Here is a 23,550-nt window from a genome sequence, read left to right on the forward strand (position 1 = left end):
TTGACATCAGATAATGCCTCTAACATTGACAATGTTTTTAGGACTCGTTCACAACTTTGTCAATTTTGAAAATTGCATAGCAAAAAAATAACTCCATGCATTTTCATTCCAATTATATTCTAAGAATATCTATTCAATTTCCTAGTGCATGGAGCATGGAGTGTTTGGAAAGAAAATACCTGCAGTGTTACATGTGGTGTTGGAACCCGTTTACGATCTCGCAGCTGTTCTAATCCACATCCTCAATATGGTGGAAACAACTGTCCAGGCAAACATATAGACCATGTAATATGTACTCATCCTAACAAATGCCCAGGTAACTGTTAGAATTAAAGATTATTAAGAGGTAAAGAGTAAGTTATACATTTCAAATTAAAAAATCATTGACAAAAAACTTACTAGTGTACCATATATTTGTGAGATAATAACATCCCAATTGGTAAATATTTAAATGCAGATATTTCAAAGGTAAATGGAGAGATCAACATTGGTACATAACAATGTACATTATATTTATATGTAAACTGGATTAGATATCATAGTCAAATCATTTAAGAGATCTATATACGTCATTTTATACCGTTGAAACCTCATTCTGTATAAAATATTAGAAGTTACTCCGAACTTCATTCAAAGGTTCTTAAAAGAGACATTCACAACTGAAAAAAAAAATCAAAAATAAACTAACAACACCTTGGATTAACAAGAAAAAAACCAGAGAGACTAACAAGAGTAAACATTACAACATAGAGAACCAAAGATTGAGCAACACGAACCCGACCAAGAACTGTGGGTGATCTCAGGTCCACCGGAAGGATAAGCAGATCATGCTCCACATCCTTCGTGTTGCTTACTTAAGTTAAAACTCTACTAAATTATAATCCTGGTACCCTTGATAACCACTGAGTCGATGCCACTGCTGGTGGACGTTTCATTCCCGAGGGTATCACCAGCCCAGTAGTCAACACTTCGGTGTTGACATGAATATCAATTATGTGGTCATTTTCATAAATTTACTTACAAAACTTTGAATTTTTCGAAAAACTAATGGCTTTCTTATCCCAGGAATAGATTACCTTAGCCGTATTTGGCACAACTTTTTGGAAGTTTGGTTCCTCAATGCTCTTCAACTTTTATTTACGTTAGGACGATTGGAACATAGCAGACGTCATCTGTAAAACAGATAATCTATAACGCTCAACCGGCGTCCGTAAAATTAACGAAGAGCAGATTTTAACCTGATGATGTTAAAATAATAAAAAAGGTCATTTTTCTGCTTTGCTTCTTTGTAAGAGTTAAATGCAAATATCTATTGAAGATATCCCTGGGCCCCCATTCCCAAATCAATAATATATTTTGTATGGTGGTAGTGGTGAATATCAAAGAACGGAAACCCCGTTAATGTATAAATTTTGTGAAAATGTATCCATTAATACAAATCAAAACATCGAATTCACTCGATTTCTCACTATAACTTCAGGTTACATTTAGATTCCTTGTTGATAAAAAATAAGTGGTTGGGTGGAAACACCTTGCAGTGTTATGTGTGGTATAGCTTGCTGTTTACGGTATTGCAAATACAGTAATTCAAATACTCATTTTTACGGAAACAATAAACAGGAAATAAATAGTAAAGTAAATAGTAATGATTTTAGAAAATCCAAGTGCTGAAATTCTTTTTCACTGTAAGATTTATTTTTACGTTAAGACTTTAATTTGATGATATATGTTTAATTTCATAGTTGATGGGCAATGGAGCAGGTGGATAGATACCCCTTTCAGTGCAACGTGTGGTCTTGGTTGCCGTTTGCGGTATCGTGAATGCTCAAATCCATATCCTCAACAAGGCGGGAAAAAATGTACAGGAAGTAGAAATAAACATGTCAACTGTCTGCAGTATAACCCTTGTCCAGGTAACTCTTTCAATAAAAGTTCAGTAACAAATAGTGGCAGTAAAATATTAAACACTTTATACGTAATATGTGAATATAATACAGATTATATTGAATATCATTGACATGAATATCAATTATGTGGTCATTTTCATAAATTTACTTACAAAACTTTGAATTTTTCGAAAAACTAATGGCTTTCTTATCCCAGGAATAGATTACCTTAGCCGTATTTGGCACAACTTTTTGGAAGTTTGGTTCCTCAATGCTCTTCAACTTTTATTTACGTTAGGACGATTGGAACATAGCAGACGTCATCTGTAAAACAGATAATCTATAACGCTCAACCGGCGTCCGTAAAATTAACGAAGAGCAGATTTTAACCTTTAAAATCTTGGTTAAATAGTATCATTGTGAGCAGCAACCCTCTATGAGGGAAAACATGATAAGCTACACAAGCCCTGGAATATCGTATCAATTATGAGATATTATATACTCCTTATGCAGATGCTGCTGGTATGTTGTTAAATAAAAATAGAAAAATTATAATTCGGAAGCTGAAATCCTTTTATTACCTAGAATTTTCTTTTTCAAAGGACCACGATTGTTAATTTCTAGATGTGAGTCAAGAAATTATGCAGATTTAGTTGTATCTTTTGTATCTAATCACATGTTTGACGGGATAGAAGCGTTCAACATAGTCACCAAATTTTGAATTATTTAGTTAGATAACATCACATATATATATATATATAACGTGACGGTACCCAAATTGTACCTATTTTGAAACTTTTTTTACGTACGTTTTTTTGTGATCAAGACAAAAAACTCAACTCTGTGTTTATTTTGTAGCCGTATCCTTCTTTATGATATAGGTACACCAATTTGATTTTTAATCCATATTGAGTCATAGAAAACGGGATTGAATCGACCCATGATTCCGTGATGAGGACTACCCAAATTGCATCCATGCTTAAATTAACATCATAAAAAAAATCGAATAACAGATGTCTTGTTTTATTTTTTCAAATATTTAGAACAATTTGACATTAGAACAAGCACACTATTTTTTTTTAAATGGATGTTTGTAACATATTTGTTTTGCTCATTTTTAAAAGATGACTTTTTGTGAACGTCGAATGGCGGCGTTTTCGTATTTTTTTCTTTTCCAGTGAAAGTTTGATCTGTTGATATAGATTGTGAACGTTTAGATTTTGTTTTGATTTTTTTTCTAAAACGTTTTCCATTTTTCCATTGATTCATTCTGATTCATATATAAAAACAAAACATATCGATATAGCAGGAAATACCCAACACACATTGTGTTTAAATTATATGAAGTATTGTGCAATAGCAGGAAATCACCAATTGCATAGTATTGCGATTTAGTACAGCATTGCCCAATAGGAAGAAATCTTCAATTGCGCAGTAGCACAATAGCAAAAATCTTTAATTGCACAGTATTGCGCAATAGCAAAAAAAATCTTCAATTGCACAATATTGCACAATTGCAAGAACTCATCAATTGCACAGTATTACGCATTATCAAGAAATCTTCAATTGAAAATAAACACAAATATTCCAACCCATTTCAAATTTTAAAGATCTTTTACCACATTTATTTTGCGTCAGAACCCTGTATTATGTTCAATCCAAATTTATACAGTATTAGACTTGAATATTGTGACTAAACTTGCATCAACTATTCAGGGTATGACCTCTGCGGTCGTATCAGGCTGCGCTCGGCGAAGCATTTTATTGCTTTCGGGTTAAGTATTCTCCAGCTACATGTAGTTGATCCATGCAATTAATATCATAGATTATGGATTTTAGTCATAGTTGATTTTTTTTCAAAATGTTTGCATACATTTTCTTCAAAATGATTTACCCCATCAATATTCTTCAAAGTCAAAGCTTTCATATGGGTTCTCTAAAAATAAATGTAATTTTATAAACTTGTTATAAAAATTAAAACGGATATTCCCAATGACGAAAGCCACTTTTTTGAAAGCATGGGCAACTAGACATCCTTAATGTTGCATTTGATAGGGTGGGAAAGTAAGGTGTTTATTGTTGAAAGTGAGGTGTTTATTGTTGAAAGTGACTTCTGACTTGCCCAGTAGCATGAGCCATGTTATATCTTCAAGCTTTCCCTTATTATTCCTTTCTGATTAAGTTCAAGTACATATAAAATTGAGAAAGGAAATGGTGAATATGTCAAATGGTTTTACACTTGTAATTTTAGGGCCCTTTATAGCTTGTTGTTCGGTGTGAGCCAAAGCTCCGCGTTGAAGGCCGTACATTGACCTATAATGGTTTACTTTTATAAATTGTTATTTGGATGGAGAGTTGTCTCATTGGCACTCACACCACAACTACCTATATCTATATATCAGATAGAGTATAAAGTGTGAGATAAAGTAGTCATGGTTTACAATGTATCAACTTTTTATCAATTTTCATATACTACATGTATTACACTTATCATTGATATTGCTTTGATCAACAAATATAAATTGCATTTTAAGTAAAATCAAAGTACTGAAGTACTGAACATCGGATGATCGCAGTTCTTGTGGATAGTCACAAGCACTTGTCACAGAAAAAAAGATCACATCTCTATACCTAAAAGTGAGGTTAAGGTACATAGATATATTTTTTTCGGAGACAAATTTGTGCGTGGATGATGAATAAATGATAAGGAGTTTAACCTGACCCTAATGCCTATTATATTGTAATGATACACATTAGAATACTCTGGTTTGTTGTTAAATAAATATTAATATTTGTATATAACAGTTACATAATATGTATAATTTAAATCCATTTTTATATCATTCTATTCTACTATTTTAATAATAGTGCAGTGCAAGTGCATTGTGGACACTCTCTGCGATATTTCAATTTTTCTAATACATTGGATTTTTAGTATGCATTCATATTTTCCCACAAAATATTCTTGAGATATTCTTTCGCATGCGTTTTCACAATTTTTCTGTAAGTGTGCATAGATATTAAGGACTTTTTACTTATATATGTATATTTCTAACGACAACACATTTTCATATTATCGAAGTTACGTAAGTAGAAATCTCTGTGGCAACAATACATCGATATGCCCCCACTGTCATCGCGATATAAAAAATGAATTTATATATGCATTTGCATGTACATGTCTAGTTTAATAAATTTTGGCGAGTTTAAACAGTCATTTGCATGTACATGTCCAGTTTAATAAATTTTGGCGAGTTTAAACAGTATTTAATAAACGGACTACTGGCGCTGAAAAACAGACAATGCAAATTATAAATACAAAAAAGTATACGTATATGAACCCTAGGAAATTATTTGATACCCTCCACTAAAGAGCCGGTAGGGTAGAGATATGTGCTAGAGGGGGACAGTTCCAAGTCCGTTTAGTGTCTCCATGAACCGCCCCCTAAAGGATCTGCGACATCCCAGATTTTGTATAACCAAAATATAATCTTTAAATTTAAAGTTAGATTCATAAACAAACATTAAGTCTAATTTGAACTACGCTAAAGTAATAAGTCAATTATAAACTGATAGTGTCTAATCAACGCAGACAAATTAAAAGTCAATCATACACTGCTAATGTCTTATCAGCATTCAAAGGAATAAAAATGTCTTTTTATCAATTAATCTACTCTTTTCTCCACATCCTCTCAGTAAACAAAGTCCATCGAGACATAAACATCTGTCACACAGCGTGCAGTTGAAAAATACAACAAACTGGCACAGCAGTATCGTTCAAATAAATGCATTGTCTACAATAAGATATAACAGATAAGTAGTAATTAAAATATCTAAAAATAGATTTATTTGGAGGGGTGTGTGGGATTTTTTGTTATAACAAAATGTTTATATGAAGCTAAACAGATGATATGTGAGAAAGTTATAACGTGCTTTACAGTCTAAAGAACAAAATGCACGTGATAATAATCATTCTTAACAGAAAGAGGCGTTCCAAAATGTTAGACAGTGTAAGCGGACACTTTTGATTTATTATACAAACACATAATCCAAAAACAACGTACGCCAGTAGCCTCATTAAATTCAATTATCTGATAAACAATAATTGCTATTAATCAACGGACTACTGGCGCTGAAAAACAGAAAATACAAATTGAAGAAAGAATATAGAATATTTATTACTAATAATACAACAAGTATATGTACAAAATATGTATGTGTGAATATTTGACAGGCCGGAGATAAAATGTTTAACCAGTTCCAGGGAGACAAGCAAACCAATAGCCAAAGGATTGAAAAGAGCATATCGGTGACCCTATGATAACATAAGTGTCAAAACATCCCTCCTACGTGCAAGAGTGGACTGGACGGAGACCCCCTCTCTGTTTACACAGACCTCTGAAAACAACAGTTTCTCCGATTTTTTAAATGCAAACAACCTGAATTACGTGTACTGCGGAGATGACACCTCCCTTCTGATACCAGAAGTGGAGGAGATTCCGCTTGATGACAAGAGTAAACCCTAGGAAATTATTTGATACTCTCCACTAAAGAGCCGGTAGGGTAGAGATATGTGCCAGAGGGGGACAGTTCCAAATCCGTTTATTGTCTCCCTGAACCGCCAAATGAATTGGAGTCTTATAAATCCCCATTCACCACCAAACATTCTCTGCGCTCATTTATCTGGTGGGAAAACCTTAGCAACACCGAGTACGAAAGTTTCAATGGAAGCCTGAATGTTATTTAGGAAAATGCCAATACCGACTTGTGACAGGTGGCAGCCGTCATATATAAATAAATTGTGTTTAGAGGCTTTGATAGCTGGATACCTCGAAATATATTAGCCTTCGGTCTTACGGCACAATTGACTCTTTTGCTAGCTATTTCCACTAATTTTGGCCTTAATGTTCAATGCCAATAGGGCCTTGGTAGAATGTCTGACCATATTATTCTGATGTCAGGTGCAAAAAAACTTTATTCTCAAAATTGAACATTTGATGTTCTCAATTAGCTCTTTTGATTTCATAAATACTAAATCATTTGCACCTAGATGTATAAATATATAATTAGGGGCTAGCCACTTTTTAATTTATTTTCACAAGATGAATCCAGATCTTTCCATTTCATTCCTGATTTAGTTATCCATTTAACTTGTACTCTAAATCAAGGTTTTCCCCACCAGATCGGCTAGCAGCTTTTATGCCAGCCCAATGGGGAATAGAAGATCCCATTTTCCAAACAGTTGTCTACAGCTCATGACCTACAAACCGAAAACTATTTAAGAAATTTGTTATAATGTTGTTTACTTCTGTTCTATATGTATTACCAATGTTATTTCAACTGATCGGGCGGAGCTTACGTTTTAATTTGCATGAGGACAGTCGATTTGAAAATGTGTGTGATTACGATGATTGCCGTTATAGTTATTACTGATTTCTAATCACCTATCATTGACCTCAAAGGAATTTACAAAAGAATGACTGGACAATGCATTGATGAGTTTATCCTAAAACACCTATCTATAGATGGACTTGTTTATTATGATCGATCATGAGCAAACTGGATAAACTCCGCCCAGTCAAGTGAAATAAATTGAGTAATACATAAAAAGAAATTGAAAATTTTGAAATTATTTTCACCAAGGAATCCTGATTTAACGCTCAAATGCACCTGACGACCACCTTCCCCATTTTTAATAGCTTCGTCATTAATACCACGTTTGCTCGCTTCTGTGAAGGATCCAATTCTAAATGAATGCGATTTCAAAAGGTTAGGGTTTGAAATGTTACAAAAATTAACTGACTTTTTTAGCATAGCTGACAGTTGATAGCGGGTTAGCGGTGACCCGTCAAAATGCATAAATAAATGATTACAGCCTGAAACCGCAGGACGTGCAGCTAAATATTTCTTCAAGGTTAACACAGGGCAAATGCTCGCGTTGTCTCTGTATTAATTTATCACAATGGACGTCAAATAACCTCTCTGATCCGTTTTACTTTTCTTAATGTTAATTAACGACCACATCCGACAATTGCAGTGCCTCGGTACTAGAATCAGATTTATTTTTTGTCTTAAATTCACTTACACGAATCATAGCGAAAAATACCAAAATAGATGATTTAAATAATAAAGATTCATAAGTAGATGAGCTAAATTAATCAACAACACCAGATCTTAGAATTGATTGATAGTGTTCAAAATATAAATTAGCTATTAAAAGATGTTTTTCTCTTTAAAAAAATATAGTTCTTCATTTAATATATATATTAGAAGTTTAGGTTTTTTTTTTTAATTTGATCGTGTCCCTTGTTCTCATTTCCTAGAATAAACCTACTTTAAAGTATTGGTTTTGAATTAATATTTAAGAAATTGATTATACTAAAAGTAAAAATATTACTTGATACAAGAATAAAGACTATGTTTTCAGTGTCATGAGTTTCAGTCATCATATTTGTTGGACTTTGTTGTTTAAAAGTTTTTTGTGGTAATAAGATATAGCAAACAGGAAGTCTTCAATGAAAAGTCAGAATACTTCCTTTTTTGGTGGGAATCTTGAAGGTACAGTATTAAATGGCAGATTAAGAGTTTGCTCAAGTTTAAAACTATATTGGGACACACAAACTGCTTTGTATTTTCAGATAAAATATAGATGAATAGGATCAATTTAGTTTAAAGAAAAATCTGATTAGCCTGCTAGCATTCTAAATTTAGAATGTAAATAAGCCCAAAATAAAAATGACCATGAAAGGGAAGAAAACATTATTTTGCTGTTAATATTTATTTAACTGTGTTATCATACAACTAAATTTATCTAATTTGCAAACACTTTTACTCTCAATGCTTTGCATGCATGTTCTCAACAATGACCAATGATGATGTCAAGAAAACATTCTTGTAAAAGAGAAGGATGAAGCTAAAAACAAGTTTTCAATGGAAATATTAAATTCATTAAAAATATTTAAACCATATGTGTTTTGTTTGTTGGAATGAGTACTGATATACTTTATTTGTAGTTCTATAGAATAAAAATTGAAACATTTGTTATTGATTAAATCAGGAACATTTGTATTGACAGGACTCGAAACTACCTAATTATAGCAGATTCTATGTCCTTTCACAGTTAATAAATCATGACAAGAAACAGAAACAGGCGTGTAAAATATGTTCTCTCTATTATCTGAATTATTTCTAAAAATATCAATAAAATGTCATTCAACTTATGTAATACATGATGCAAGTGTATCTCATTGTAGTTTGTCACTTCAAATTTGTCATAATAGCATTCATGTCATCAGAATGCAAATGGGGAAATAAAAAAATTGTGCCGATGGCATTGCCAATTTCTCAAACCATTAAAAGTGGGTCTCACTCTGGTCTAAGCATGACACAGGATTGACATTTTTTTGTAAGCATGACAAATGAATGGCAAATTCAACAATTGTGGTTTTTACCCACCATTTTTATGGCCCCGCAACGAAGTCTGTAATTTTGTCTTTCTGTAATTCCGTCATTCCGCAACATACCATTATACGTTTTGTTCCGCTCCACTAATTTTTGCCGAAATAACAGGCTTTGGAGAAATTGTGGAAAATCACAGTTATATGGACATTTTTTTCTAAACACCTTCAGATATGGGGCTGATTTTTATACGACCGCAAAAAATTTTTTGGTCGTATATTGCTATCACGTTGGCGTCGTCGTCCTGCGTCGTCGTCGTCGTCGTCCGAATACTTTTAGTTTTCGCACTCTAACTTTAGTAAAAGTGAATAGAAATCAATGAAATTTTAACACAAGGTTTATGACCACAGAAGGAAGGTTGGGATTGATTTTGGGAGTTTTGGTCTCAACATTTTAGGAATTAGGGGTCAAAAAGGGCCCAAATAAGCATTTTCTTGGTTTTCGCACTATAACTTTAGTTTGAGTGAATAGAAATCTATGAAATTTTGACACAAGGTTTATGACCACAAAAGGACGGTTGGGATAGATATTTGGTTCCAACAATTTAGGAATTAAGGGCCAAAAAAGAGCCCAAATAAGCATATTCTTGGTTTTCACACAATAACTTTAGTATAAGTAAATAGAAATCAATGAAATTTAAACACAAGGTTTATGACCATAAAAGGAAGGTTGGGTTTGATTTTGGGAGTTTTGGTCTTAACAGTTTAGGAATAAGGGGCCCAAAGGGTCCAAAATTGAACTTTGTGTGATTTCATCAAAAATTGAATAATTGGGGTTCTTTGATATGCCGAATCTAACTATGTATGTAGATTCTTAATTTTTGTCCCGTTTTCAAATTGGTCTACATTAAGGTCCAAAGGGTCCAAAATTAAACTTAGTTTGATTTTAACAAAAATTGAATCCTTGGGGTTCTTTGATATGCTGAATTTAAAAATGTACTTAGATTTTTAATTATTGGCCTAGTTTTCAAGTTGGTCCAAATGGGGGTCCAAAATTAAACTTTGTTTGATTTCATCAAAAATTGAATAAATGGGTTCTTTGATATGCCAAATCTAACTGTGTATGTAGATTCTTAATTTTTGGTCCAGTTTTCAAATTGGTCTACATTAAGGTCCAAAGGGTCCAAAATTAAACTAAGTTTGATTTTAACAAAAAATAAATTCTTGGGCTTATTTGAAATGCTTTATCTAAACATGTACTTTGATTTTTGATTATGCGCCCAGTTTTCAAGTTGGTCCAAATCAGGATTCCATATCAAGTATTGTGCAATAGCAAGAAATTTTCAATTGCACAGTATTGCACAATAGCAAGAAATATCTAATTGCACAATATCGTGCAATAGCAATTAATTTTCAATTGGAGTTATCTTTCTTTGTATAGAATAGTAGTTGATAATTTATGTTGGAAATTTGCCAGACATGACTATGATGTCATTTTCTATTTTTATTTGCCAATAACTTTATGTAAATAACTTCATTGGAAATTTGCCAATATAAAATGTTGCTGATGAAGTTTTTTTTTTATTGTTTTATACAATAAACAATGTATATTAACTTTTACTACCAACCAATCTTTACCATTCAGTGATAACAAGCACTTTATTTTACATTTTAATATTTTATGATGTATTTAAAAGAGTAGTTATTGTTGCAAACTCCATTAGAAATTTGAATTGATATCAGTTTTGGGAAAAAGGGAAACGGGGATGTGAAAAAAAAATGGGGGGGGGGGGGGGGGGGGGGGGGGTTAAATTTTTCTCATTTCAGATTTCATAAATAAAAAGAAAATTTCTTCAAACATTTTTTTGAGAGGATTAATATTCAACAGCATAGTGAATTGCAAGTGAAGGCAAAAAATAATTTTTAAGTTCATTAGACCACATTCATTCTGTGTCAGAAACCTATGCTGTGTCAACTATTTAATTTTAGATTTAAATAAGTTTGAAGAAGAAATCTTTAATTGATTTGTAAAATCTTGACATTTGTAAAAAAACCCATGTAATGTCAAAAATTTGATCACAATCCAAATTCAGAGCTGTATCACGCTTGAATGTTTTGTCCATACTTGCCCCAACTGTTCAGGGTTCGACCTCTGCGGTCGTATAAAGCTGCGCCCTGCGGAGCACCTGGTTGGTATCTGAGTTAACCATGATGAGTTATAGGTCAAGCTTAAGTTTTGTTCCGCTCTGCTGATTTTTGCTGAAATTACGGGCTTTTGACTTTGATAGATAATTGAAAATCACAGTTCTACAGATTTTTTCTCTATTACCCTCCAGATTTTGAGCTGAATTTTGGTATGCGAGGCTACCATCATGTTTGTGTCCACATGTGTGTTTATATTGAAATTGCAGATTTTTCAACTTTTTGGGACGAGGCCATTCGTGTTGCTTTGACACATCTGCTATCAGTTAATACAAGTTTGGTGACTATTTTTAGGCCCTGCCCCTTGGTCATGGTCCAGTGACTTTGAATGAAGTAGCAATTTATATTAAGTTAGTTTGATAAGAGCTACATGTGATAGATCAAATTCAATGATATTTTGTATGAGGTTGCAAATCTATCATTACACAATGCTATTATGACAAATTTGAAGTGATTTCGCAAGACTTATGGTTTTATGGATACATGTCAGTTTGCTGACTATTTTGACACAACATTGACAAGTGACTTTGAATTAGTAAAATTTTCTGTGTAACTTAATTAGATTAAACAAATTTACAAGAACAAAACTGTTTTGAACACCAATTTGTATTTCTTATTTAAGATGTCAACTTCAAACTTATGTACACATACATATGAATGAGCGTAAGTGCATTAGTGTTATCATCTTATTTAATTGAAACTTTGTTTAATTAATTTAGAAAGATAGTTATAATAAATTACATGTAGATGGAATTTTCAACAATACTGCTATATTAAATATACAGGAATGCACCAGTAGTATCAATTTCTCAAACCTTTTTTGTATATGCAAATAAAAACACAACATATTAATATTGATCATGATTAGAAAAAAAGGGCATAACTTAACTTTCCCTTATTTAACCAAAGGCAACATGTTTAGCAATTAGCTATAATTGCACTTTGATATATTATTTTATCCCACTATACTGTAAATGAAGCATATCAGTATTCTAGATATATATATAGGTATATCTATAAAAAAAACAAGTGACAACTCTATGACAGAAAACACATATGATAATCATGATATATATAAAGGTACTATGTCTACCCAATCATATTAGCTCTCATTATGTAATTATTAATCTAGTCTTTCTTTTTTCACATTATGCAATTTATAACATTTTGTCCTCATTATTGTACATTATTTGCATATGTATTTATAGATTTTTGAAGATGCCAAGAAGAAAAAATTGGAGGGCAGCTGAGGCTAAACGTGGTGTGAAAAACCCAAAGAAACAGAGACTGACGGACTTGACTTGGGATACTGGACCCATTAACAGTACAAAATCTGACCTTGACATAGGTGATACTGACACCTTCAACAACAGTAACTCAAATAACATGGGGGATACTGACCTCCACACAAATATAAACAACAGTAACTCAAATAACATGGGGGATACTGACCTCCACACAAATATAAACAACAGTAACTCAAATAACATGGGGGATACTAACCTCCACTCAAATGCAAACAATAGTAACTTGAAACTACTTGAAAAATCTGAATTGAATAAACTTGAAATATCTGAACTGAATATACTTGAAATATCTGAATTGAATAAACTTGAAAAATCTGAATTGAATAAACACGAACAATCTGAATTGAATCAAAACAGTAACAATAACTGTGCAAATCAAAACAGTAACAATAACTGTGCATATCAAAACAGTAACAATAACTCTGCAAATCAAAACAGTAACAACAACTGTCTAAAAGAAACTTGTCACATACAAACAGATATTCTGTCAAATGAATCAAACAATAGTTATGCCAAAAAAGATTCTCATTGTTTTATCCAAACTTATCTGTTGCAAGATCAAAATGAACAATTTAAAACTAATTCAGAACAAGGAGTATCAAAATATTACAATTCTTTTAATGCAAATTTTATTAAATTTGGAACTTTTGACCAGTATGCCACAAAATTTGCTGATCAAAGCAGGGGAAACCAATGTACTTGTAATTGCTTAGTTTTCTTATCACTTTCTTCTTTAAATTTTGATTCAAACACACTGAACCTGGATTACATTTTGAATAAAGGTGATGAAATTTACAGGAAGCATGTTCAAGAATTAACAACACAGGGATTATTTAAAAATATGCTCTTAAATTTTGATGAAATTCCTGTCAAAATAGAAATTCCTGAAGGGATTTTTATAATTAACAAACAAAATATTCTGTTTGGAATAGCTTTACAGTACCAAGAGTTGACTGGATTTCTCACATTACAAGAAGCAATTCAAAATTGTATAAAGCAGTCGAACAGATTTCTTATTATGATTGGAGCCATATGTTCAGCAGTTTATTATTATAATCATACATACTATTTTTTTGACACTCATTCTCATTCAGAATGTGCACTGAATAATCCATTAGATTCCTCTAGCAAAAGTATTTTGATTGGATTTGCTGACTTACATGACCTCCTCAGTTACTTGTATGGTTTTTACACCAGTTTACAAATTGATTTAGACTCTCAATTTGAAATTTTACCTGTATGTATCAGTAATAAAGATACTGACAAAGATATGACCAAGCAGATTAAGAATTACTTTGAGGATCAGAAACTAAGGAACACAAAACAAAAAAAAGTTTCCTACCAGTATATGAAAGTACCCAAGTTTGTATATATGAAAAACTACATGCAAAAAAGAAGAAAAAACAAACAATTCAAGGAAAAATAATTAAATGCTAAAAGATATTCAAGAAAAGATAAGAATTACAGAAAAACAGAAGCACATAGAAAGAAGTCTCAGAGAGATAATTCTGATATAAGACAAATGGAAAGACAAAGAGAGCTTGCTGCTAAAAGAGAGGCTAGAAAGGATGAAAATTATAGAAGGGCTGAAGCAGAAAGTAAAAAGTCTCAAAGAGATAATCCTGATTTAAGACGGATGGAAAGACAAAGAGAATTTGTTGCTAAAAAAGAGGCTAGAAAGAATGAAAATTATAGAAGGGCTGAAGCAGAAAGTAAGAAGTCGCAAAGAGATAATCCTGACATAAGACAAATGGAAAGACAAAGAGAACTTGCTGCTAAAAGAGAAGTTAGAAAGGATAAAAATTATAGAAGGGCTGAAGCAGAAAGTAAAAAGTCTCAAAGAGACAATCCTGATTTAAGAGGGATGGAAAGACAAAGAGACTTTGTTGCTAAAAGAGAGGCTAGAAAGGATGAAAATTATAGAAGGGCTGAAGCAGAAAGTAAAAAGTCTCAAAGAGATAATCCTGATTTAAGACGGATGGAAAGACAAAGAGAATTTGTTGCTAAAAGAGAGGCTAGAAAGAATGAAGATTTCAATAGAAGAGAACTTGCTGCTAAAAGAGAGGCTAGAAAGAATGAAGATTTTAATAGAAGAGAACTTGCTGCTAAAAGAGAGGCTAGAAAGAATGAAAATTTCAATAGAAGAGAACTTGCTGCTAAAAGAGAGGCTAGAAAGAATGAAAATTTCAATAGAAGAGAACTTGCTGCTAAAAGAGAGGCTAGAAAGAATGAAAATTTCAAAAGAAACGAAACAAAAAAGAAAAAAATTGCCAGACAAGATGAAAACTACAGAAAACATGAGTCAAAACGAGACTTCCACAGAAAACAAGAATATAGGTCACATCCAGAAAATTTAGAAAATGAGCGTTTGAAGAAACAAAGTTCAAGACAGAAAAACCTAGATATAGACAGATGTTATGAAAAGACAGTCAAAAGTACTAAAAGAAAAAACATTGATTTTACAGATCATGAAAAAGACCTCAAAAAGAAAAGAACTCACGGTATAACCCTTGATACCTGCATAAGAAATTTTAAAACAAAAATTAATGAAGGTCCTACATATATATGTACTTCTTGTCATCAAACTTGGTTCTGTGATTCTGTAGTTAATGCTAAAACTAGTAAAATGAATACTCCTGCTAACATGTCTCATTGTTTTACAAATTTTAAATCTGTACAGCACATAGAATGGATATGCCACACTTGTCTAAATGCAATTAAAAGACAAAAAATACCTCGCTTTGCAATAGCAAATAAGATGGGATTTCCCCAAAAACCAAAAGAATTAAATTTGTATCCCTTAGAAGAGAGACTGTTATCATTAAGAATTCCTTTTATGCAGATTCGACAGTTGCCTAGAGGTGGACAGTTATCAGTTAAAGGCAATGTTGTAAATGTGCCTGTTGAAGTTCAACCTACAATAAATTCACTTCCTCATACATTAGAGAAATCAGGAACAATATCAGTTAAACTGAAGAAGAAGCTGGAATTCAAAAAGTGTGATTTTAGTGAAAATGTGAGACCATTTGCTGTCATTTGTGCATTACATTATTTGATGAGAACAAGTGAATTGTACAAGTCTTCTGGAATAGAAATAAATGAGGATTGGATTACAGAAATAGCAAAAATAAATGAAGAAGAAATACCAAATGAAAAAAATAGTACAGAACAAGACGATAACCAAGATGAAAATGATTCAGAACATGACTCGGATCATTTCAGTGAAGTAGATGAAAATGAAACACATGTTGGTAATACAGATACACTTTTAGATCACATTCCAGACGACAATCCACTATGTGATGCAGGTTTAACTTTTGCTCCTGGTGAAGGTCAACGACCAATTAGCCTCTATAGTGATCCTGATGCAGAGTACTTATCTTTTCCAACTATATTTTGTGGTCAAAGAAGGCCAGATAATAAAGACAGGTCTGTTTCTGTTCACTATACTGATATTGTCAAATGGGAACTAAGGTCCATGGATAGGAGAGTAGCACAGTATGTACCAAACATTTTTTTTAAGTTGAAGAAAATTCAGTTAAAAAACATAAGTGATAAGGTCAATCTTGCTCTGAGAAGGTGTCAATCAGAAGGAAAAAAATGGACAGCAAAAGATGTACTCAATCCTAACACTGTAAATGATCTTGTAAGATTAGATGAAGGTTATTACATCTTTAGAAGTTTAAGAAACTCTCCAGTATACCTTGAAAAGAGGAAAAAAGATTTGTTTGCAATGATCAGACAATTGGGTCTTCCAACATGGTTTGGCTCTCTTTCATCTGCAGACACTAACTGGAAAGATTTGTTACGAATTCTAGGAAAATTAAATGATGGCAAAGAGTATACTGACAAGGAATTGGAAGAAATGGATTGGAATCAGAAATCTAAACTTGTTCAGAAAGACCCTGTGACATGCTCTAGATATTTTGATTATCGTGTCCAACAGTTTATGAACTTAGTGTTGAAAAGTGATCATGATCCTATTGGAAAATTGACAGACTTTTTTTATAGGGTTGAATTTCAACAGAGAGGTTCACCACATATTCATATCTTGATTTGGATTGAAAATGCACCAGTATATGAAAGTAATTCAAATGAAGATGTTGTAGCATTTATTGATAAATATGTCTCCTGTTCACTTTCAGAAAATGACAGTAGTTTAGTCAATTTACAAGTTCATAAACATTCTAAAACATGCAGAAAAAAAGGTCACCCAATTTGTCGTTTTGGTTTCCCCCTTCCACCTATGAAAGCAACAGTAATCTTAGAGCCTTTGAAAGAAAATGATGACATAGAAAAGTACAAGGCTATATATAAAGAAATACAAAACGAAATTAATATACTTCACAATTCTGAAGATATAGACCAGATGACATATGACATGTTTTTAGATGATGTGTTACAAATGAATGATGAAAATTACATAAAGGCCATAAGAAGCAACTTGAGTGGTCCAAAAGTTTTTCTCAAACGAAAACCATCTGAAGTCCGTGTTAATGGTTACATGAAAACTGTGTTGATAGCTTGGCAAGCAAACCATGATTTACAGTTTGTTTTAGATGCATTTGCATGTGCAGTGTATATTGTTTCATACATAAGCAAGTCACAAAAAGGTATGAGTGCATTACTAGACCAAGCAGCAAAAGAAGCACGACAGGGAAATTTAGACTTGAAGCATCAAGTAAGGCACATTGGGAATTACTTTTCAAATTCTGTTGAAACAAGCGCACAAGAAGCAACATACTTAACACTACAGATGCCTTTAACAAAAGCAACAAGACAAGTTGTCTTCATTAACACATCTCCACAACACAAAAGAACTTTCCTTCTAAAACAATCATCAGCCTTAGAAAAACTAGGCCCAGACTCTACTGAAATAGAATCAGACAATGATATTAAAAGATACTCGCGTAGACCAAAACAACTGGAGAACTGGTGTCTAGCAGACTATGTATCTCAGCTTGAATTGCAGTATCCTAAAAACTTGGAATCCTCAGATCATGAAACAGAACAGCAGGAAAATGAATCTGAAACTGAAAATGAAGAGACAAATGCAGATGTTATAGAAGAAAACAATAACAAAATCAACATAACACTGAAGAATGGTATTAGAATATACCAAAAAAAACACCTAAGGTTATAAGATATGTTAATTATAATTACAAGACTGACTCTGAAAACTTCTACAGAGAACGCTTAATGTTATTTTATCCATGGAGAAATGAACTTTCAGATTTGCAATGTGGACATGAAACATTTGAAAAAATGTACTTGACTGTTTCAAGACTATTAGAAAAGAAAGCTAAGCAATATGAAGGAAAAGTAATAGATCTAGAGAAAGCTATAGAAGAGGCAGAAAATGATTGTAATGAGAATGATCAAATAGCACCTGCCACACAGCAAGTAGAAATGGAAGATGCTGAAATAGGCCCAACAGAATCAGAACAGTATGTTCATTTCAATCCAGATAGACCAACAGAACATAGACTGTATGATATGTCTCATGAAGTTGGAATTGAAGCAAGAACAGTAGAATTGACAAATCATGCCAACAGAATAAGTTAGAGTGATTATTTTGATTTGATAAGATCCTTGAATAAGAAACAGTGGGAATTTTTCAAACATGTTGTCACATGGGTTAAAACAAAACATGAACCATTTTATACATTTTTGACAGGTGGAGCAGGATGTGGAAAATCTGTAGTTGTCAGAACAATATTTCAAGCTTTACATAGACACTTATGTTCTATTGAAGGTGAGGACCCTGACGATATAAGAATTCTTCTTTGTGCTCCTACTGGAAAGGCAGCTTACAATATAAATGGTCTGACTATTCACAATGCTTTCCATATACAACCAAATAAAGGACTTGACCAGTCACTGTCATGTGATGTTCTCAATACACTCAGAATGAAATACAGAAATTTGTCTCTGATTTTGATTGATGAAATTTCAGTGGTTGGAAACAAAATGTTCTCTTTACTGGAAAGAAGGCTGAAAAAAATCAAGGGAAGCAACTGTTCATTTGGTGGCGTGAGTATCATAGCTATTGGTGACTTTTTCCAACTCCAACCTGTATTTGACAGCTGGATTTTCAATGATCTAAGCAAAGGATTAACAGCGTTAGCTCCTAATTACTGGAAATTATTATTTTCTTTTCATGAACTTACTGAAATAATGAGACAAAAAGATGATTTGGAATTTGCTCAATTACTAAATAGGTTGAGACAAAATCAGCTGACTGAAAATGATTTTGCAGTTTTAAATACAAGAACTGTTTCAATCAGTGATCCATCATACAGAACTAATGCTACTCATTTGTTTGTTGAAAATGCTTTAGTGGATAATTTTAATTTACAATACATATCTAAATTAGGCTCACAAAAGGTTAAAGTTAAAGCAGTTGACACAGTTTGTGGGGATTTACCAGCATCTGTAAAAACAAAATTACTTAGTTCTTTACCAGAAAAACAGTCTGATACAGTCAATCTTGCAAAGGAAGTGGTATTAGCAATTGGGATGAAATATGATCTTACAGCTAATATTGAAGTCACTGATGGTCTCACAAATGGTTCAACTTGTGAACTTAAATTGATAGAGTGCAAAACTAAATCTATAAGACCAAGTATCATATGGGTTAAGTTTGAGGGTGCCAGAATTGGTGCAAACAGTAGAAGAAAATATTCACACTTGTATGGAAAAGATGTTGAAAAAACATGGACTCCAATGTTTGACATTAAAAGGTCATTTACTTATAAATATAAGACCTTTGAAAGAATTCAATTTCCTCTTCGTCCAGCAGCCGGAAAAACAATTCATAAATCGCAAGGAGACACATTACAAGAAGTTGTTGTTAGTCTGAAATCAAAACGTAAAGGGAAAATACCACATATTCACTATGTTGCGCTAAGCAGAGTAACATCTTTAACTGGATTACAGATATTAGATCTCAATCAAGAAGCAATAGCTGTAGCAGAGTGTGTTCGACAAGAATTACACAGACTAAGGACAGATGCAACTCTGCAGTTGTGCTTTAAGCCATTGTATAATTTATCAAGTAACTATTTTAAAGTAGTTTTCAACAACTCAAGGTCTTTGCATGCTCACTTTAATGATATAAAATCAGACCCTAACATCTTGGATGCTGATGTTATTGGTATTGCTGAATCAAGACTTGTTTCAACAGATGAAAATGATGATTTTCATGTACCTGGTTTTGAACCACCAGTTCGATTAGACCAAAAGCAAACAAACTTTAATACAAGACCACCTCATGGATTGGTATTATATTATCGAAATGATTGTATTCTTCACAATACAGTCACTTTCTCAACTCCATCTTTAGAGTTTGTTATAGCAGACATAATATCACCCAGCAAAGGTCTTTTTCAGATTGTCTTTGTTTACAAAGCACCAATCTGTAAATTGCAACAACTAAAAGATACTTTCCTTGCAAACCTTCTTCCTGATGTGTATTTAAGACATCCAAAAATTATCATAATGGGAGACTTTAATATTGATTTAAACACTGGGAAAACCTCTTTTTTAAAGTTCATGAGAGATTCATTTTGCTGTTCACAAATTGTGTCTAAACCTACTACATCTTATGGTACATTGTTGGACTTAATTTTCCTAAATTTTGATAGTAAGGTAAATTTTGAAACAGATGTTCTTGATTCCTATTGGTCAGATCATAAAGTTATATATGTAGCCATTGAAACACAATGATTCAGTGTAATGATTATTTTATATGCCGAAACCAGCTTTGCTTGAAACAATGAAAATTAAACCCGCTGAAAAACATGACACATTTGTGGTTGCTGAAAATGCAACCTCAAATGTGCAGGAGTGGTTTTAAAGGAAAATGGGTTTCCACTCCAACAGATTTGCCTTTTCATAAGTAGGAATAGAAATGGAGTTGGCTTCAAAACTTCTGATATCCAGTATTACCTGTATAGAAGAAAGCTTCTTTACAAAGCTTTCTTCTTTATAGGTACACTGGATTAACGGTAGCAGAGGTAAAGAAATTTGAAACTGTGTTGCTTTGACTTCCATAAAGCAGAAAGGCCCTAGGTGATTGGTCAACCATTTTGCTATGGAAGAAAAGTAGAATTCCATTTATTTCAAGTCAGTAATGATTGGAGATATCAAATTTTAGAACCTCTACTACCTGAATGCTCATTGTATCAGTGGAGAGTTATGTGCACTTCGCATGTGAACACTCCTGATATTTACTTGTTATAAATGTATATATATATAATTCTTGAAATATTTATTTTTGGATACAATCAAAAGCCATTACTTTAATATAGATGTAAAAAGGGAGTTTTGAAGACCACAAGTTCCATGCCTCATTTCTCTTCCTACAAAATGATTAAATTTAACTGGCTGTTTGATGAACTATGATTAAATAATCAAAATGTTTATGAATGTTGAAATCCTTGCTGTTATGTACATATATTCATTGTAATTTTTCATATAGATAACTTGATACAATTTACAATACAGTTATTCACTATATATATATAATATACTAAACATTTATCATGATTAAGTATGTACAGTTTACTTTTTGTAATGCCAAATTAATCTATATATTTATCTCATCCAATATTCATTGACTTTTCTGTTTAAGAAATGCTCTCATGTTCATATCAGACATAATAAATCAGTTTTTGTACAAATACCACATGATTTATTATAATATAAGTACTTGGAGTTCTCCAAATTGAAAAACAATCCATAAATCCAACATTTTTGATTTCTTATGATTTCATGTCTTATTCTAAGTACAGGTTTATCAATATGTGTAAATCATTAATTCATGCTAAGGGTTAAATGTTGAGGGAAAAAAATCAAATATTGCATTAGTTTGTCATTCTACTCAACTCTGTGGTTGCTTATACATTTGATAAATATGTAGAAGTCATTTATAAAACAGAAACTAATGAACAATTCATGTAAACATTTGCTTCATAGAGAAGAAATTTGTGAACATTTGCCTATTAGAGAAGAATTTGTGAACATTTGCTTAATAGAGCAAAAATCTGAAAATTTGCTTAACAGAGCAGAAATTTGTGAACATTTGCTTAATAGAGCAGAAATTTGTGAACATTTGCTTAATAGAGCAGAAATTTGTGAACATTTGCTTAATAGAGAAGAAATTTGAGAACATTTGCTTAATAGAGAAGAAATTTGAGAACATTTGCTTATAATTGAGAAGAAATTTGAGAACATTTGCTTAATAGAGAAGAAATTTGAGAACATTTAATGACTGTTTTATAATATGCAAAGTAAATTCAGTAAACTAACTGCTGAAGAAAATAAGAATTGTATAGATTGTTTCAGTTGTTGTTATAATAACATCATCGTAACAACATTTAATAAACGTATGGAGTAAACTCTAGAATCTTGCATTAAAGCAAATCCACCAGAACTGATATGAATAAAGTTTAAAACAGAGATACTATGGTACAACTCAGTATACCATGAATAGAAAGGAAACAAAAATGACAAATACTTTGACAGATAGTTGTTAAATGTTCAAGAGGAAATAAATTATATATAGAATCTAGACTTTTAAGTTGAAAAAAACTGTTGAATATTCTTCTCGACAAGTCTTTACAAATTAACTTCAAGTTATTTTGAAGGTCAAGTTATGGAAACAATAATCATATCATAATACAATCGCTGTGTTGCTTTTTATATATACTGTTTTTACTTTCATATTTTGACTTTTAAAATGTGTTGTTATAGAATGTAAATATTGTTCTATAAGTGAACTGTTTTAATGCACATATATAAAAAAAAAAATGTATAAGACAATGAATATTATAATGCATTATTTGAAGTATTTGATGTGTTCAAATTTTTCATAATAAACAATTAATTTTTGATGTATTTTTATTATTTTTCACACCCCATTCATTTTTGAAATTAATAAGAACAAAACCTGCAGAAGAGAAAAAAAAAATGAGTTGGAGACAAACATGGTCACAACCTAAAAATGACAAACAAATAGCAGCTTCACACATATTACAACTACTATAAAGGTCGTCTCTATTTAAGCTAGCAAAAACTTAGTTTTCTGTGTCTACCTTCTTGTTCAATTCAAGTAATACCTATTCATTTTAAATCTTAATTTAAAGATCAGGTCACCACTGATAAAAGAGTATAATCTTGGGTCCAGTAAAAAGATTGATACAGTTGATCTGTTTTCATTCTCCATAATGATCAGTAACTTTGCTGTCATAACCAATTGAACAACTTGTATATGATGAACATGTCAAAATCAATTAAAGCTTTCTTGATGATCCTTGACCAGTAATGATAGCGTCTGGCGTATATACAAAATGTAGTCCTGGTACTGATGATGAGTTTATATAGAACAAATATATAGATATGTATGTCCATGAGAGAACAACACAATACTTGAAGAAAAGTGTGTTTTAGACCTCAAAACTAAAAACTAGTTGAAAGTAGTTCAATCACAAGAAAGATAAGGTTTTGGTTCACAAAGTTTCCTTTAATAATAACTATTATTGTTATTTCATGCATCAATTGTCAACAAAAATCTAAGGTGAGCGACACAGGGTCCTTGGACCCTCTAGTTTCTCTAATCATTAAAAAATTAACCCCTTTTTTCTCTAATCTTCAAAAAATTAACCCCTTTTTTCTCTAATCTTCATTTTTTTTTGCCAGTTTAATTCTCTAATCTTCATTTTTTAAGGGCATTATTCTTTAATCATTTAACCCCAT

The 23,550-nt window shown here is 32.0% G+C and overlaps 1 protein-coding gene across 1 annotated transcript in view; it reads left to right on the forward strand.

The window, feature by feature from the left end:
• LOC139500147 (uncharacterized) overlaps positions 1 to 23,550 on the forward strand; it is a 100,294-nt gene that overhangs the window by 12,294 nt on the left and 64,450 nt on the right. The gene's annotated exons all lie outside the window — the stretch shown is intronic.

The sequence above is a fragment of the Mytilus edulis genome, chromosome 13 (genome assembly GCF_963676685.1).
Source record: "Mytilus edulis chromosome 13, xbMytEdul2.2, whole genome shotgun sequence".
In the NCBI taxonomy this organism is placed as follows: Eukaryota; Metazoa; Mollusca; class Bivalvia; order Mytilida; family Mytilidae; genus Mytilus; species Mytilus edulis.